The sequence below is a fragment of the Diceros bicornis genome, chromosome 33, assembly GCF_020826845.1.
Source record: "Diceros bicornis minor isolate mBicDic1 chromosome 33, mDicBic1.mat.cur, whole genome shotgun sequence".
Lineage (NCBI taxonomy): Eukaryota > Metazoa > Chordata > Mammalia > Perissodactyla > Rhinocerotidae > Diceros > Diceros bicornis.
Genome location: NC_080772.1, coordinates 32,489,350 through 32,509,165, shown reverse-complemented (window position 1 = coordinate 32,509,165; position 19,816 = coordinate 32,489,350). Strand labels below are relative to the sequence as shown.

At 36.3% G+C, this 19,816-nt stretch overlaps 1 long non-coding RNA gene across 2 annotated transcripts in view; it reads right to left on the bottom strand.

Annotated features, from left to right (window-relative positions):
- Positions 1–19,816, bottom strand: part of LOC131396592 (uncharacterized) — a 90,564-nt gene that overhangs the window by 964 nt on the left and 69,784 nt on the right. Inside the window, exon 4 of one of the 2 annotated variants that reach the window (XR_009216591.1) lies at positions 17,360–17,389. The exons of the other annotated variant lie outside the window; for it this stretch is intronic. This is a non-coding gene — a long non-coding RNA (uncharacterized LOC131396592). Of the gene's footprint in view, positions 1–17,359; positions 17,390–19,816 lie in introns of those variants that run through there. 2 annotated transcript variants of the gene reach the window in all.

Below are 19,816 nucleotides of genomic sequence, written 5' to 3'. Positions count from 1 at the left end.
TAACAAATTAAATACAGCAATGTATATAAAAAGGATAGTATGTCATAATCGAGTGGGTGTATGGGTGTATCTTGGAAATGCAAGGCTGATTCAACATATAATCAATCAATATAGTTCATCACATAAACACACTAGAAAATAAAAACAATAAGATCTTTTCAAATAATGCAGAAAAAGCATTTTATAAAATTCCACATCCATTCATAGTAAAAACAAACAAACAAAACCCTCTCAGCAAACTAGAAACGTACAGGAACTTCCATTAACCTAAGTAGCATTTAAAAAAATTTACAGCAAACATCATATATAATGGTACAAGACTGAATGTTTCCCCCCAAACTTGGGGAAGGCAAAGATGTTCACCTACTCCTATTCAACATCACACCACTAAGACAAGGAAAAGAAATAGGCATACATATTAGAAGGGAAGAAATAAAACTATCACTATTCATAAACTACCTGATTATCTACTTAGAAAATCCTTATGGAATCTACAAAAAAAAAAAAAAAAATGAGAGAGAGGACTCTTGAAACTCAGTGAGTTTACAAAGTCAAAATTATAGAGTCAATATACAAAGTTCAATTTTTTTATATACTAGCAATAAACAATTAGAAATTGAAATTTAAAAAGCAACTAAATGAAATACATAGTTATAAATTTAACAAAATATGTGCAGCACTTGTGTGCTGAAAACACAAAATGTTGATCAAAAAAATCAAAGGGAACCTAAATAAGAGAAATAATGTGTTCATGGATTAAGAGACTTTATATAATAAACATGAAAATTCACCTCAAATAAATAGCCAGATTCAATACAATCTCAGTCAAAATCCCAGCAGGATTTTTTGTTTTTTTGTGAGCAAGCTAACTCTAAAATTTATATGGAAAGACAAAGTAATTAGAATTTCCAAAACAATTTTGAAAAAAAGAACAAAGTTGGAGGACTCACGATACCTAATCTCAAAGCTTAATATAAAGCTACACTAATCAGTGTGGTATTAGAGAAAAGAATGACACATAGATCAAGGGAACAGAATCAAGTCCATAAGTAGATCCACACATATATGGTTAATTTATATTTTACAAAGATGCAAGAGCAATTCAATGAAGAAATGATAGTCTTTCAACAAATGATTGTGAAACAATTGGACATTTTATTTATCTATCTGTACTTCAATTTATATCTCACACCTTGTACAAAAACTAATTCAAAATGCATCATGGACCTAAATGTAAAATGTAAAACTATAAAATTTCTAGAAAAAAACGTAAGAGAAAATCTGTATTACTTTATGTTATACAAAAAGATTTTAGATCCAACACTGAAAGCATAACTCATAAAAGAAAAAATTAATAAATTAGACTTTGTCAAAATTTAAAATATTTGCTATGCCAAAGATATTCTTAAGAGAATGAAGACAAGCCATACCCTAGGAGGAAACATTTGCAAATCACATATCTGAAAAAGGATTTACATCCAGAATACTATAGAAAGAACTCTTAAAACACAGCCATAAGAAATCAAACAACACAATTTTTAATAAATGAGCAAAATATTTGAACAGAAATATCTTCACCAAAGAAGATATAAGGATGAAATATAAGTAGATGAAAAGATGTTCAGTGTAATTAGCCATTAAGGAAATGTTAATTATAACCACAATGAGATTCCACTACATATCTATTAGAATAGCTAAAATCAGAAAAGCTGACAATACTAATTACTGTGAGGGAGTGGGAAGCTGGAAGTCTCACTCATTGCTGGTGAGAATGCAAAATGGTACAGTGACTCTGGAAAACAATTTGGCATTTTCTTATAAAGTTAAACATACACTCACCGGATGGTACGATAATACAATCAAATCTCCTTATTCACAGATTCCACATTTGTGAATTTGCCCACTTGCTGACATTCATTTGTAACTCCCAAATTGATACTTAGGAGGCTTTTGTGGTCGTTCCTTGGCATGTACAGAGCAGTAAAAAATTTAAGTCACTCAACATGCACATTCCCAGGTGAGATTGAACAAGGCAATGCTCTGGCTTCTTGTGTTAACTCTCATGTTGTAAATGTGTCCTTTTCTCAGTCTATTTAGTTTTCTATTTTTTTTTGTTGTTGCATTTTTGTGCTTTTTGTTGGTGACTTTGCTGTTTAAAATGGCCCCCGGGTGTGTAGTGCTGAAGTGCTGTCTAGTGTTTTTAAACTCAAGATGCCTGTAAAGTGCCTTATGGAAAAAATGTGTTAGATGAGTTTTGTTCAGCCACGAGTTACAGTGCTGTTAGCCATGAGTTCAGTGTTAATGAAGCAACAATGTGTATTAAATAAGGTGTCATTAAACAGAAAACACACTTAAAACAAAGTTACGTATTGATCAGTTGACAAAAACATTGCAGCTAGAGGCTCACAGAAACTTAACCCTGCGTTTCTCCCAGGAAAAATGTCTCATTACTCGCTAACTCAGTGTTCAAGGTGACTTTATAGAACATAACTACCGCAAATAACAAGAATTGATTGCGACACTCCTAGATATTTACCCAAAATAAATGAAAATTTATGTTTAAAAAAATCTATATTTAAATTTTATAACAGTTTTTTTCATAATTGTCCCAAACTAGAAACTATCTATATTAATTTTCTGTTACTGTCATAACAAATTACCACAAATGTAGCCACTTTCAACAACGCAAATTTTTATTTCACAGTTTCCATAGATCAGAAGTCCAGTAGACTCAGCTTAGAATCTCACAAGGCTGAAATCAAGGTGTTGATAAAGCTAAGTTCCTTTCTGAAAGTTCTCGGTGGCAGTCCATTTCCTTACTTGTTTTTCCATTTTCTTTCCTGACTGTTGACCTGAAATTTATCATTACCATTACATCTGGTTAAAGATTAGGGAGATTAGGGCAGTTTAGTCTTTGCATTGGCTAAAGACGCACGAGATATGATGAATCCAGGATGATCACTACCAAAATGAGGATGGGGCTCTATATGCTGAGTCTGGATGAGATGGTGACCAACGTGAACAGAGTTGAGATGGCACTCAGCTGAGAATTCAATGAAGAGATACGAGTGAGGCAGATCTCCTTCTGACTCCAGGTATTTCATAGCTGCAGCTCCCAGGTCTGTAGAAAACTACTCGGAGCGCTGAGGTCTCACCTCGCTATTCTTGGGTATGTTCCCCTCCCACTATGGAGAAATTAATGTAAAATACTCATTTCCCTATCTCTTCCCCTCCACCTCCCAACCTCTCTAAGAACTTAGTCTCTACCTAGACAATTCCATTTGCTTCACTCGCAAGAAAAGTAAAAGAAGCATTATGGAGCTGCGTTTTTCCTTCTGTTGTGGATCCATTTTTATTAGGCAAGCTTGAGGAGCTCAGAAAGGGGAAGTGCTCAGTCTAAACTCTGGGATGGGCATAAACTTTGCCTCCTAGGTAAGATAAACCTTCGCCTCATACCTGCAATTATATCACTCTTGTCCAGGGATATAAGTAGGTACCAAAATAAATCATAGAAAACTAAGACGAAAGGTTCATCATTGAATCTATGTGGTTATTTGTATATGTACATTTATGTATGTATGAACTACTAAACCTTGATCACCTCACTAAATTCCCAGACATTTACCACAATGTAATAGTAGTTATGACAAAGTAGTTCTTGAATATAGGATATTTAACTCAAAATTCACTTATTTATATCAATCTCAACAACAGGAACTTGGGAGAGAAACTTCAATTTTCCTGCCCCACATCTTTCTCCATTCAACTAGATGATCCCCTGGCCACTACATTAATCTACCCATTCCTCTGCATAGCCCCAAATGCCAATGAACCCCTTCAACTGGAAGTCTCTACCATCACCTTCATATTTTTTAGAATCAAAGCCTTGGTCTTTCTCTACTTATCATCTGCCCCTTTGGATTTATTATTTCTAGCAGTTTCACTGTTTTTCATTTAATGACACAAACTAAAATTCTTGAATCTTCTTTCATTTATCTCTTTCTCTTGCCTATACCACCTATATACACTCAGTCAACTTTTTAAAATATTTCTCAATTCATTCCTTTATTTTTATTCCCATTGCCATTGCCTTGGTCTAGCTCCTTTGCAGTCCATTCTTTGGCTATTGAATTACCTCTAAATCAGTCTCCCTGGCTTCAGTTTTATTTCATTCACCCATCAATCATCCCAGGTACCACAGGCAGATTGACCTTCCTAATAAATGGAAGAGATTTAGTTTTTAGCTTATTGAAAGCTTCCAGTGCTTCACAATATAAAAAACTCAATATATATTTGTGAAATGAAAGAATAAATATTACTCAGATTGTCTATCATGGAACTTTGCATACGAGAGGCACTCAAGAATTGGAATAAATTTTCCAATTGATATTAATTTTTAATAGATCTTGAAAGAGAAAGTCTGAATGCATAGAAATCTAAATTTTTTCCTCATAAAGAAGATAATCAGAATCGTCTCCTAAAATATATCTGAACAATATTCCAGCAACACTCCTAGATCTTTAAAATGGTCCTTTTAGCAACTTTAGTGCTAATTTTATCATCTTAGTGAGCTCCTGGTATGCTTAGTTTCACGTAAGGTTTTTCACAAAGTGAAATTTTCCATAGATTCAAATATTTCTCCCAAACTTCTGATTTTTTTCTGTAATATTTCAGGTATGTCACTATCGTAGCCTTTGTTAAATACAAACACACACACTTATGCACACACACATGCATTTAATAAATGAATTAATTTTTAAAACATAAAAGTAAAGCTTTATGCCAATTGCAATATTTCATTTCTTACGTATTCCTTAAAGTTCAAAATTAGAGTAGTTTTATTTATTTTCAGTGTAAACAGAACAACTGAAATCCCTCATTAGAATTCTAAATACCTAAAAGTCAACACATATATCAATTATACTAAACCATTTAGTCTATTAGGCAGTTTAATAATTACCAAAGGAAATTAGAAAGCTAATTACTTGGGTAATATAAATCCCCAAAAAGCTAGTCTCAAGCATAAAAATAGAGGAAACAATAACACTATACGGCAAGGATAGAAAGTAATTTTTTCTAGAAAATCCCTTTTCTTCAATTTTCATGGTTCAGGTTATGCCAGTCGTATTCAATAGCTATGTAATTTTCTCTCTCTAACCAGTGATGACTATTTTTACAGTGGAGAATGAGTTCTGTACAAGGTCAAAAACAGTGTGAATGGTTCTATAAGGAAAGTTCTTTGAACAAAGTTCATTTAAGACCATTTACTAGCAGAGGCAGAAAACTGTTTCCATTATCCACATGAACCAGCATTACTGCTGTAAGTCGGAAGCACGGTTGCCAAGAGTGATGTGAGTCATTAAGCTTCAAGCAGACGCTAAGACTCGAAGGTCCAGGGTGTTGCACGCTGTTCCAGTATAGTGCAGCCCTTAACATCTAGGCAATCAGAGGTCAAATGAAGAAAGCATGAGTCTACTATTACAGAAGATTATTTGGCTTACACTCTCAATTTTTACTGTCTTCCCTGGTGGTCAATAGCGTTAACCTGAAATGCCATAAATTTTATACAGAACTTGCCATAAGAAGCATCATTCCTTTAGATAAAACTTGAAAGTGAATTGCCTACATCATGAATAACTTGCTACTGCATGCCAATTTACTGCTTTGGGATGACCACTGATGCTCTATTTTTAGTGAAAAGAAACCTAATAATTTCACTAGTCCCAATCTTCACATCACCACACTCTGATCTCTGCCCAATCAGTATTAACACAGAGAATGTTCAGTCGGGAGGAAGCACAGCACCTGTTATTGCCTCCTTATGCATACAGCCGGAGGGATGGGATATGAAAGGAAGAACCATAGACTTCTCTTTGTAAGCTGCATCCTAAATATGAGACAGAAGAATGAATATTTATTACACTGACTTTCAAAAGGAAATATTTAAAACTGAAGACATAATGACACAGAAACAGAACACCAAACATACTAAAATTCATCAGATAATTTAATGGTTTTCCAGTATTCTCAGTCTCTCCTCTATGACTTCTCCTTTTCTGCCTTCAAACATGTTAATTACTACTTTATTAAAAAACTATTTTTAACTCATGCTATCCATTGTGCCAACCAAAGTTCTTTCTGTTTCTAACACTCAAATTCCCCTTGTTTTATGCCTTCATCCCTCTCTGTTCTCTCTTAGAACTCCATGCTCCAGCCGTACCAGACTAGGGACAATTTCCCAATGGGACCTGATCTTTCGTTCCTGGCCTTTACCAATGCTGCTGTCCACTTCAAAAGTCTTCCATGCTTACCTTCCTTTCTTAACAAATTCATACTCTAATCACTTCCTCTTCCAGACCTGTTATGACAGTCCAATAGGTTCAACTTCCCTATGCTCCATTTGCATCCAATTTTTATTTCTATTTCATCACTTTTCATGCTGTGTTTTACTTGTCATATTATTTGACTCAAGAGTATATTCTCCTTGAAGATAGGAACTGTGTCTTTTATCTCTCTAGCCCTGGCCTAAGCACAGTCCCCAGCACTCAACAAGTACTGAATATTTATTGAATAAATAAATACAAATAAACAAAATGTATTCAAAACAATGATTTCACTGTGCTTTTGATCCACAAATTCAGTCTCTAGGAATTTATCTGAAGTAGTCTATTAGACAACTGTGTAAAGATGTCAACACATACAGGGGACCCAACTCTATGGTATTGTCTTAAGTCTTGAGCTGAGTGGTGAGTATATGTACGTCCATTTTATTTTCCTTTATATATTTTTGTTATGTCTGAACTATATCCTAATGAACTTTAAAAATATAAAGATATATCTAAAAGCCACACAAGAAAATATTATTTATAATAGTGAATAATTCGGAAAAACTAAATTATATTTCAATAGGATATTGGTAAAATTAATTATAGTATACGGATATAAATTGAAGTCTACATAAGCATCGAAAATCTTAGATCATCTTTTTCATGAAAAAATGACCATGATATATTATTCAGTGGGAAAACAAGCAGATTGCAAAACACAAATTATATTATGACCCTATTTATTTTAAATTGTGTATTAATACAAAAGGTACCTTAAAGAACTTTTTCTAAAAGGTTCATTGTGGTTAATTCTGGGTGGTAAGATTTTAGGATATACACATATTCTGCTTTAAGTATGATTTAAATGTTTCTAAAATAATTGATTAATATTCAGAAAAAAATGTTGTTTTCATTTGAAAAACAATTTCCTCAAAATATTAGGTAATTTGTTTTTTATATTTCTTTCAAAATCAAAAGAAATCCAGAGGGTGTTTTGTTGCCGTTTTTGTTTTTATTTTGATTTTTTATTTGTTTGCTTCAAAACAGGTAATGATCTATAGTTAAATAATAAACCAAGGAACACACAACAAAACAAATTTATTTTGTAAGATAATATATAAAACATCTCATTCTTTCCTCTTTATGTTATAATTAGAAAGCACAGTTTTTCTATGTTCCTATTTCCTACCCATATTGTGGAAGGAGAAACAGGGGAGGGACAGGAAAGGGGAAAATGAAGACTTGATGAGACAAAATAAGGCTGACATATAAAGACAGAATAAGAATTCTCAAATTTATTCAGTCCCATTCCTCTTTGAAAATCTCATGAAAAATGTGGATCTTCACCGAAAAAAAAGTCTATTCACACAGCCTTTGCATATAACTTGAGTGGATTCATAGATTCCGTGAAGCAGATGCACACCTCAGGACACAAGACGTGATCTAGAGAGACAGAAAAAGCAGAACACCACACAGAGCTAGACGCAAAAAACTGGAGAAGCAAAGTCTAGATGCAGATTATCTGTACGGCAAACCTTTCTCATCTCCTTTAGTTATAGTTGCTACAAACGCATTTTAAAACCGGAGAGTCTTTATCACTTCAGACAGGAGTAGGCAGTAACATTTCTCACCACTTGTCTTAAAAAGAAGATTTTGTTTTGAAAAGGGTGGATTCCAGCTCCAGATGCAGAAATGCGGAAGTGAACACCTGCACCCATGCTTTAACAACTAGAAAAGATATGAGCATAGTAGGTTCATAACAGGTGACACTCTGAATGGAATTTCATCAAGCCAAGCTTTGTGATCTTGAAAGTCTGGTTTCCCATAATCCAAATCTAGAAACCTTGGAAGGAGAAGATGCATGGGCTAGGGGTTGGGGATTGAGTGTGGGGAAAACACGGAAGAACATAGGAGGCTTAATCAGAATTTAATTAAAAAAAACAGTTGAATGGGAAATTAGACAATTTTGCAGAATGATATCTGTGGGCTAATTTCAATAATTTACATCTGAGGAGCAGTTGCCAATTTTTATTCGTACTGTAACCTAAGGAACTAAAAGTTTGTTATATAAAAGTTTGTTATATAACAAACTTTTTAATATAAGATAGAGTTTGTTATTTTGCCTACAACTAATCTATTCTTCCTACTGTGCCCCCCGTTGTTTGTGAAGTAAATACCCAATCTAATCTAAAGTTTAGTCTGATAGCAAAAACGAGCCCCTCAGGACAAGTTCAGTCTCTTAGATAAAAACGCTCAGTCTTGCAGACAACATCCCTCCAGCCGCTTCTCTCCCTAAGATGAGACAGCTGTACTGCTCACATGGTCTAGACTAGAGGCAGAGGAGAGCAGTTTACGATTCTTGAATACGGATTGCTTCCCAACCTGTTGTCAGGCTCCTCTAGTCTCCAGCACAGAAGTTGGCCCTGGTAAACTTCTGGTCCATTCTTCTTTGGTTGGACCCATGTTTCTGCTCAGGGTTCAGGGACAGAAGGTCTCGTCGTATCTCCTGCTGGCACTAAAGACAGTTCTAAGGCCTGACTTTGATCCTACCACTTCCTGGCACAGATGATCCATCCTATGGCCATGGCTAAAGGGCCATGCTGCTAGTCCAGTGCTTTCTGTCAAGTTCTCCCAGCATGTGGTGTGGGTCAGTCTACAAAGCGCAAATCTACCTTCCCCCCAGAGTTGCAAAGAAGGGCTTGAAGAAGTCCCACATCTCTTTACTATGTGATATACATATATATATATATATATTTTTTTTTTTTTTTTGCTGAGGAAGATTCACCTTGAGCTAACATCTGTGCCAATCTTCCTCTATTTTGTATGTGGGTTGTCATCACAGCACGGCTGATGAGTGGTGTAGGTCCGCCCCTGGGATCTGAACCCATGAACCCGGGCTGCCGAAGCAGAGCGCGAGAACTTAACCACTAGGCCAGGGGCTGGCCCCTACTTTGTGATATTTTTATCTATCTGACACACTACCTACTCTAGATTGAAGTCTGGAGAATAGAAATTGAGACCCCTGTGGGTTTTTTTTTTTTCTTTGGTGAGGAAGCTTGGCCCTGAGCTAATATCTGTTGCCAATCTTTCTCTTTTTGCTTGAGGAAGATGGTCACTGAACTAACATCTGTGCCTATCTTCTTCTATTTTTTGCATGTGGGACCCCGCAACAGCATGGCTTGATGAGCAAGTGTGGGTCTGCACCTCGGATCCGAACCCAAGAACCTGGGCCACGGAAGTGGAGCACGAGAACTTAACCACTACACCACCGGGCCGGCCCTAGAGACCCCTGCTTTTGACCACTTCACACGATACTTTGTCTCTTTCATCTTTCTCCTTCCCACAATCCTTCAAGACTGGAAAAGTGAACTTTTGCCTTTTCCTCTTACTCTTCTACCTATCAAAATTTCTTCTATTTAAAACCCAGTGTTCTAACCTGCGGAACAAGATTTCTCCCATGTTTAAAGAGAAATAAACTTTAAACAGTTCATCAACCACCAGCCTGGTTTGCAAGGCAAAGGATAGAAGCGAAATCTCTCCTTTTGAATTTCAGAACCTAAGATCTCTTCCTGGATTCATGGATGCTCAAGCGAACAAGAGTGAAGGAAGGCTCAGGAGGTCTTCAAAAAGGGAATCACATTAAAAATGTAAGCTATTAACGTTGCTCTATATCCCACGTCATCCCTCTGTTGCCCCTGTGCACACTCAGATAAATTAAGCATCCCTTAACAGCAAAAGTTAATTTACAGGAAGCGTTGACAGAAAAGTAATAGATAGAAATACCAGCGCCTGCCCCCTCCTCTACTTTCCCACTTCTGGCCCCAAGGCATGCTGGGATGGCTGTGGTGCACAGCTAAAGCAAAGATCACTGTTCCTCCTAAACCATGGGTCGGCTTCCAGCACTCAGTTCCTGGGGGAGATTCAGTGGAGTTGCCTTGAGTCTCAGGGCATCACCTTGACTGAAAGCAGGGAAGCACTTAACACTATGTGAATTAGCCTCCGCCAATGAACAAAACTATCTAGTTTCTTTCCCAATGTCCGTCCATCAGAGTGGAACCTGTTTTATAGTTCTCTCTCTCCCAAGGCTCTCATAGCAGAATTATTTCCTCCTGAGACTCCGAAAGAAGAGACTCGAATTGTCTATTAGCTCAACTACTTTATCTTACTTAAAAAGACAAGTTTAATAAATCAGAACATTCTTATGGCTGAATCCTGTCTGCCAGGATCATGTTATCTTTAATTCATGAGTGTACGGACTACACGAACTTTGAACAGTAGTATGGCCTTGAGTCTCTTTTTAATCTCTGGGGGAAAATTCCCAGGTACAAATTAAAATCTTATTTCACATGTTTCATCCCTACTTCCAAGTTGCTATATTCACATCCAGAATCTTTAGAAATAAAAGAAGGTAAAAGCGATTCATGGTGAGAAGCAGAGGAAAAGAGGGCAAAGTTCAAGTCTACTTTTCTAACCACCCTAGAAAAACCAGATGTTCTGTGAAAAACCACATTTGAGAACATGGTGAGAAGGACATAACAATTTGCAGATGTTGGGGATTGGGGCTGGGAGATGGTCCCATACAGAGTTAATAGTTAATGGAGAGAGGAAAAGTTTGTTCCTTGTCAGGGTAAGCTGGAAAACACTTCCAAGGGATATGCCTTAGTCCATTTGAGCTGCTATAACAAAATGCCATAGACTGGGTGGCTTATAAACAATGGAAAGTTATTTCTCACAGCCCTGGAGGCTGGGAATCCAAGATCAAGTCCACTGGAAGATTTGCTGTCAGGTGAGAATCTGCTTCCCCCCAGAGGGCTGTCTTGTTTGCTGTAACCTCACATGGGGAAAGGAGCAAGGGAGCTCTCGGGGGTCTCTTTTATAAAGGAACTAATCCCATTCACGAGGTCTCTGCTCTCATGACCTAATCCCCTCCCAAAGGCCCCACCTCCCAATACCATTACACTGGGGATTTGTTTTCAACATATGAATTTTGGGGAAACACAAACATTCAGTCCATAGCAGGAAATTGGAAAAAAGAATTCAAATTTGTTAGGTTAGAGTTTTCAAATTCATCATCATTCCAAGAGGTTTTGCTCTGTATTAACAGGGCTGTCACATTGTGAGGCAAGTTGCCCGGCTTCTGTTGAAGTATTCTGTCAAAACATTTAAGCTTCTCACCATCTTTCTCACTAAATCCTTGTGAGAATTATGCAATTTAGCCCTTGCAAAGTATTGATTTCATAAAATTTTTGAAAACACAAAACACTTTTAATGGAAAAATTCTACTTTAATTACCACATATCTCCCCAAGTAACTGAGCTCATTGAAGCCAAGTAAAGAGGTTTGATCATCACTGGTCAACACTATGTTACACCTGGCATATGGCAGGCACTGGAGAGAAGAAGGGAGAGGGAGAGAGAGAAAAAGAAAAGAAAGAACAAAAGAACGGAGAGAAGGAAGTAAGGAGAAAGGAAATAAGAACAAAGGAACACAGAGGGAAGATGAATAAGTAAATATTAGACAGACATAGCAATGCTTCTTGACATACAAAATAGTAAATCTTGTATCAGTTGCTGACAGAGAATACCTCAGGGAGTAACTGAAGGAAAACTAAAAAAAAATAAATATCTTTTAGGCCAGTAGTATTCTGAATATTTGAGAATGGTCAGGTCTGGGCCTGAAGAAAAGTCCTCGGATAGCAGATTTGGCCACGGCAGATCAAATCTCTATACCACGCAGTCACAGGGGTCTTCAACGCCTCGTGTAACTGGGGAACACACGCTGAGAATGTCCAAATAGTCCGCCTGTGCCACAGACACTACAGCTCTGGAAGCTTTATTAATTCACAGCTGCTCTCAGAGCTGATGCTGTAAAACAAAGAGATCTGTACTCTGGGAGGGGTGTGTGTGTAAATATGTGCTCACATAAGTGTATGCAAGCAGAAGGATCAGTCTTGTTTCATTACCTTTTGTGTATAATATTCAGTAACTTTGGATAGCTTTCTTCTGGTTACAAAACCAAGAAATTTTGGAAAATCACACCAAAAAAGAAATAAAAATTATTTATAATGTCTCAAATAAGCACTATTAATATTTTGGTATATATCTCCCAGGATATTTTCCACTAGGATTATACTATGCATAATATTTTATAAAATATTCACATAATATTAATCATCCTGAATATTATTGCCTGCCATGAAGTATATATTCTTCTGCCATGCATTATTAATGCCTGTAAGTATTCCCATCATATAGATTCGAGATCCTTCAATAATACTCTATGGTTGTAAATGTGAGTAGTTTAAATTTTATTTTATGTTTGCTGTTAAATATTAGTGCTCTAATTCACACCCATGATTATTTCCTTAGGGTAAATTTTAGGAGAAAAAATTACTAGATCAAAAGATATTATCACTTAAAATATTTGATACATATTACCAAATTGTTCCACACAAATGTGTCACTTATTCCCTTCTATAACATGTAAGTCACATTTACCTGAACTATTGCCAACACTGGCTATCATTTTTCCTCAATTTTTCATATTTTAAAATGAAAAAGTTATAGATTTTTATTTTCTTCAATTAATTGTGAGGTTAAACAAATCCTGTTCTTTTTTCATTTTGTATTGCTTTGTTAGCTCATGTCCTAATCACTTTTTTGTTACTTGTGTTTTCATTACTCATTCTTTCATTATTTTTTGTAAAGGCCCTTTATTTAATGAGAATATTCACTTTTTGTTTTTTTTTTTAATACTTTATCAAGTTGTTCTTTATTGTGGTAAGAACATTTCACATGAGCTCTACCCTTTTAACAAAATTTTAAGTGTACAATACAGTATTGTTAACGATAGGCATAATGTTGTGTAGTAGATCTCTAGAACTTATTTTGCATAACTGAAACTTACATTTTTAAATTTTTATTCATAATATGTTGACATTCAAAAATTTTGAGTTTTTTGTAGGCAAATGTACCGATTACCATTGTTTTTACTTTTAATGGATCATGATTTGAGGTAGAGATCTTATCTTCTTATATTTGATAATGCTTTCAGCTTCACTATTTAAATAAACTGTTATTTTCCTACTGATTTGAAATTTTACTTTGCCATATATCAAATTCTGATTACAATTAAAGTCTGTGGCTGACATTTTTATTCAGTCCCATTAATCTGATTGTTGGGATTTGGTGCTAATCACATTCTGTTTTGATTACCATGGCCCAGTTTTGATATCAACTACTTGGTAGTGCTATCTTACGTTACCCTTCATTTTAAAAAAAGAAATGTATACCCTTCTCCCCTTTTTTGTTCTTCCATTAAACTTTTGTATGACTTTAAGTTCCAAAAAATTCTTTGGAAGTACATAATGGAATTGAATTAAGCCTTTAAATTAATAGGATAAAATTAACATCTTTACAATATTCATACTTCCCATCCTGGAACATGATATACATTTATCTAATGAAGGCTTTGATTGTGTCTCAAGTAAAGTGTATTAGCTCTATTTATACAGGTTCTACACTCTTCTTGTTCATTATATTAGTCCTTGATCATCCAGAATATATTTTAGGGGGAGCCTTTCATGAACCAGGCAATGTGTTAACTTATTCCTGAAATTCTGCTACTAATGTGAATGAAAACTGTTCTCCACAACGTTTCGTGATCATTGATGATAAATAATATAGCTCTTTATTTTTCTACATGTATTTTATAAATATCTAATTTCTTGTTAACCTCAATAATTTTGAATTATCTGGATAGCAAATCACATTATCTACAAATAATGATAATTTTGCACCATCCTTTTGAACATTTTTACTTCAAATTTGTGTTTCTTTATAGTATTTGGTAATTGATTCCAGAATAGTATAAAGAAGGACATATTAGTAAGCCTAGAATTAATCATAATAATCTTTGTCCCTGTGATCAATTTTCATTCTTCATTTTGTGTATGTTTTCTCTGTTTTACTTGATTTTTAATTATGAGAGCTTTGTCAATTTTGTTAGACTTTTCAAGGAAGCAATTTTTGATATTAATCTATAACATGTGAAGATTTTTCAAATTATTAAAGTCTCCCTTTTGCCCTATTATTCATGCCTATGTTCTCCTTAATTTTTATTTTCGGGATTAAAAAACATATTTTTAATAGAACACAATTATTTCATTTTCTTTCTTCCTACTTTAATAAGGAAGGTTTCAAGGTATAAGTTTTTCTATTATTATATGTATGGATGCATTTTCTAAACTTGGGTGTTCAAAATGACACACATTTTTAAATTAAAATTTAATTTAATTTTAATTATTTAATTATTTAATTTAATTAATTAAAAATTAATTTTTTTAATTTAAAGTAGATTTAATTTCTGACCATGAGCTACCAGCCTGTTTGGTGCAAAGAACTTTCTCAAGTCCTTTCTGTGTTAGACTTTACACCGGTGGTTCACAAGGAGTCCACTCCCGGTACTGGGACCTGTGGAGTTCTCTCCCATATTAATTTTGAGCTCGGACATGAGACTGGCTTTGGCCACGTGTCAGCAGGCACGATGCAAGCAGAGGGTTGATGAGCATTTGTACACTGGGATTGTCCTCCCGGAACCCAGTCTCCATGCTATAAGGAATTCCAGGCTATTCTCCTAGGAGAGAAGACACACGAAATAAGACACCACGTGGAGAACCGAGGTGATCTGGCCAAGCTCCCAGCTTCCAGCAGCTGACACTACGTGGAATAATAAACCACCCTGTCAACCAAAAGGATCGTGAGAAAAAAATAAATGCTGTTATTTTAAGCCACTAAGTGTTGAGAATGTTTGCTATGCAACAATAGAAAAATGACAATTTTTCTGTTTAAACTTGATCTGACTCGCTGATTTTTCTATTTAGCCAAGTTTCAGAGAAAGCTGCCGAGCAGGAAGATGTCTAAGTCTCCACATATCAAGTACGCCACCACACCAAGAAGGCAGGAATGTCCACAACCAAATGTGGATTGAAGAACCATTTTTTTCTCTTTTGTTTTCTGGTGCTGATGAATCCTTGCATCATTTCTGTATCATTTTGTTAGTGATCCAACAGAAACACAGGGGATGACTTCCTAAATATCGATACTCTCAAAATCCTTGAATGTAATTCTAAATCATGTCTCCTTTTGAAAATGTAAGATGTCATGCATAACATTTGACCAATGATGATTTGCTGTGAGTTATAGATTTCTTTAAATAAATGAGAAATTTGTGTGCCCTCTCCTCAGAAAAATATGTCTGTATATGAAGAAAGGAATTATTACAAACAGTTTCAGCAGGTTCATGGGTCACCTGATGCAAAATCATGGACTCATTAAAGAAAACATGCGGTGATTTTCAAATATATTTTAGCCAACTAATCTGCCCTCACATAAAACCTTACTGGGAAGAAAAACAAATAAAACAGAAAAAAAACAGAGCTATCATAGTTGAAACCAAGGTGGTGTCTGACAACCCTCCTGTTGCCTCCATCCCTCCATCTACTAACCACCACCACACGTCCCTCACAGTGGGACCACTGTTTTAAAATGACACGATAGAATTTAATACATGCAAGAAAGAGGTAAACACGTGATGGGATGAGAGCCAGGGAAGTTCTGACCCAAGCTAAGGGCAAGTATAGAACAAGAAGAGATAGAATTCATTCAAGTAAATGTAAAAGAAAATACTGTGTGAATCACTGTGGACAGAGGTTCAACATGGAATTAAATCATCTGCTGCTTTGAAATAAGTTGGATGACCATTGCACTTACAAATTTTATGTGTCAACTTGACCGGGCCATGGGGTGCCCACATATTTGGTCATACATTATTCCGGGTGTTTCCGTGAGGGTGATTTTGAATGAGATTAAAATTTAGGAGCAGGCCCAGTGGCTTAGTGGTTAAGTGCGCGCGATCCACTGCTGGCGGCCCGGGTTCTGATCCCGGGTGCGCACCGATGCACCGCTTCTCCAGCCATGCTGAGGCCACGTCCCACATACAGCAACTGGAAGGATGTGCAACTATGACATACAACTGTCTACTGGGGCTTTGGGGAAGAAAAAAAAAAATGAGGAGGATTGGCAATAGATGTTAACTCAGAACTGGTCTTTCTCAGCGAGGAGAGGAGGATTAGCAAGGATGTTAGCTCAGGGCTGATCTCCCTCAGAAACAAACAAACAAAAAAATTTAAATTGGTGGACTAAGTAAAGCAGATTGCCCTCCATAATGTGAGTGGGCCTCATCCAATCAGTTGAAGTTCTAAATAGAACAAAAGGCTGGCCCACCAGGAGTAAGAGAATTCTCTTGCTGAACAACCTTCAAACCAGGACATCAGCTCTTCTTGGTTCTACAGCAGCTTCCAGCCTTCAGACTAGAACTGGGATATGAGCTCTACAGATTTTGGATTTTCCAGCTTTCATAAGCTCATGAGACAATTCCTTATAATAAATCTCTTTATATATATAATACATATAAAGAACCCTGGAGAACCCTGACTAATACGACCACATGTCCCAGTGTGTCCAGGACAGACCAGGTTTATGCCTGTGGTCCAACTGTGAACATGAATAGCTCCCCTTTTCACTCACATATGCATCCAGTGTTTTGTTTTTGTTTTTGCAAAGCAGAGAGAGGTTGTGTTTGCCTGAAACGCATCACAGGCAAGACTGGTGGTGGCCCCAGCTCAGTTTAGAGGGCGGGAGTTGCACCGAGTAAGGCAACCAGCGGACCCTCTGGGGCCCTGGGGATGAAAGCCCCCACGGGTGGCAGTGTGAGCAGGTGACAGGGTTGGCTGCCTGGGAAGAGGTGGCTGTTGGCCCTACCCAGGCTGTTTTTTCCAGGGCCAGTGGAGGCTAGTGGCAGCGTGGCCTGATTTAATGTTCCCTCCCAGCCCTGCCCTGCCCCTCGGGCATCTACAGAAGACCCTGGTTCTTACCAGTTGTTCTAGTGGACGCACTGGTATCGAGATGTCCTTGCTCCTCCTCAGGGCAGTATGTTACATCTTAAGTAAACCCTGCAGCACCAGCAACCCAAAAGGAGAGACACCAGTGAGACGGGACACGCTACTTAAATAACCAAAAAAGAAAAAGATAAGAGTTCTCGTGAACAAAATTCTCAAAAAAATTTTTTTTCTCAAAGTTTACAACAATGGCTTAATGGAAATGCTATACCTTAGATAGAAGGAAACACAAATAGGTTTCACATTCACCTTTTCCTCCACACAAGTGAATCGAAAATTCTAAAGCCTTAAAATATATCACCATTTTAAGTTCCATCCTATAGGATTATATCTTCACACTTTGGTTCTTTTTCCAATTAATGGTCCATTTGCGGAATGCATATGTAGTTATTTCAGTTCTGTATGGCTCATTAGAGAGCCCTATCAGTAACGGGCTTCACTCCCCTCGGTCTGATGTGAATGTATTCATTAAGGACATACCATAAAATAACTAATAAAGTAAATTTGGAACATTTAAAAAGAATAAAGCACAACTTACTTTCCTTAAAGAAATAATTTAATCTGTTGTGGCTGTTTTAAATATTTGAAATAGGGAGGAAATTCTTTACAGGTGGTTTTTATTGTAACTTGGAACCTGACTCCTCATTCAAATGTGCATATTAATGTCTAATGCATATCAGAGCAACTCCTGTGGGAAGAATAAATGTGTTAGACTGTGCAAGTATAAAGAATAAACATGAAACCTGGCAGAAGGTCAGATGGGTGGAACTTACATTCTGTTTCTCTTGCCCTGAGTAATTGCCCAGTTTGCAAGAAACCGTTGTCCCATTTAAATAGTAGGGTTGATCATGATGTAGTCTGACTTGTAGATGAAACCCTATGTAACTGTGTTGCTCACGCAATTCTACTCAATCATTTTTTCCTTTTACTTTTCTATTGTTTCAAGGAGGGGCCAGTTTGCACCTTCTTGATTAAAGAATGATTTCTTCAGCAAAACTCTCCTACTTCAGACACGTTGACAGTTATATATTGAGAATAAAAACCCTAGATTTTTCACTGGCAACCAAAAATTAGATGTTTTGTCCTTCTCTACTGAAAACAGGAAGTTAACAATAATTAAAAGGAAAATATTGAATAAAACATTGACTATCCTAGATGCATCCTATAATATGAATTGTATATGACATATTAAAAGCAAGACTAAGTTGTTAATTCACAAATTGTGAAACTGTTCATTTGACCACGAGTATGGTCACTTACAGGTAAATAATTCATCTGTGAACCAAGATCTAGAGATACCCTTCACTGCTTTAGACATAACATGGTTACCAAGAAGGTGTCATTTGTAAGGCAAGTTCCCTCAAATTCACACGTGTGCTGTTCCATTAAACTCCATGTCTGTCTAGTCTTATACCACATTTAACATTCAAATGCAAACCATACAGACAACAGCAAACAAAACCAGTGTACTATCTTTAACGTGCAATGCTAACAAACTTTTGAAGAAACAACCATTTTCAACTTATCTCTTTCTGGTGTATTGCTCCTGAGCTAAGATGGGTATTTTTTAAATGAGTATTTCAGTATCAGTGATAGGTGATACCACAGCTCTCTTGTTTTCAATATTGCCCAACTCATATATAATTGAAAGAGCGACAGGACATGGAGTTGAAAAAATGATGATGTTATTCTTAGCTACACATTATGATGGTCATAGATAACTGTAATAGTAGAATACCAAAATATATTAAGAATTTTATGAGTTTTATGAAATACACACCGAAACTCAGACTTCAAAAGGTCTGAAGTAGACTATAAATAAATGACATGAAGTAGTTTTCATAGGGAACATATAAATTTGTTTAGGTGAAATGAGGTCTTTAATTGACAGGATGGCAAGTTATAAATAGTCAATTCAAGAGGGTGGAAAGTAGGTCATTTAAGACCATTCTCAGACTTTCGAATCTCTAAATTTGTGTTTCCTCTGTCTTACCTCTGCCATCTCCTGCTTCAGCCATTTATAGCAAGGCATCTAGCCTCAAATAGGCTGGCTGGTCATGAATAAACCATCCATCTAGCAATGTATTATACAACCCTCATATGGAAGCATATTCATTAAATATTTAAGATATTTATATTCTGTTCTGGCAAGAAGGCTGATTCCTGGATGCAAGATTCAGGGTCACTGGATGAAGGGGAGCCACTCCTGTTATTAGCCAACCGAGGCAAGACAGAATGCAATGGAGAGGCCTTTGTTTAAAAGTAAAAATGATGCATACTAACTTGATATTTTCCTTGAGGGACCGGAAGGGAGTGGCAAAAATAAAGAAAAGAAAAATCAAGAACTTGGCTTCAGAATTGACCAACCAGAATTCCTCATGTGCCTGTATTTCTTGCAAGCTGTATAACCTCTCAAAGCTTCATTTTCCTATAAAATTTGCCTAAAAAAACAACTGAACTTACCCTGGATGTTAGTATTAAACGAAGAGATACAAGTGTAACCTGGCTGTATTTACCACACCTGAGAAAGTCT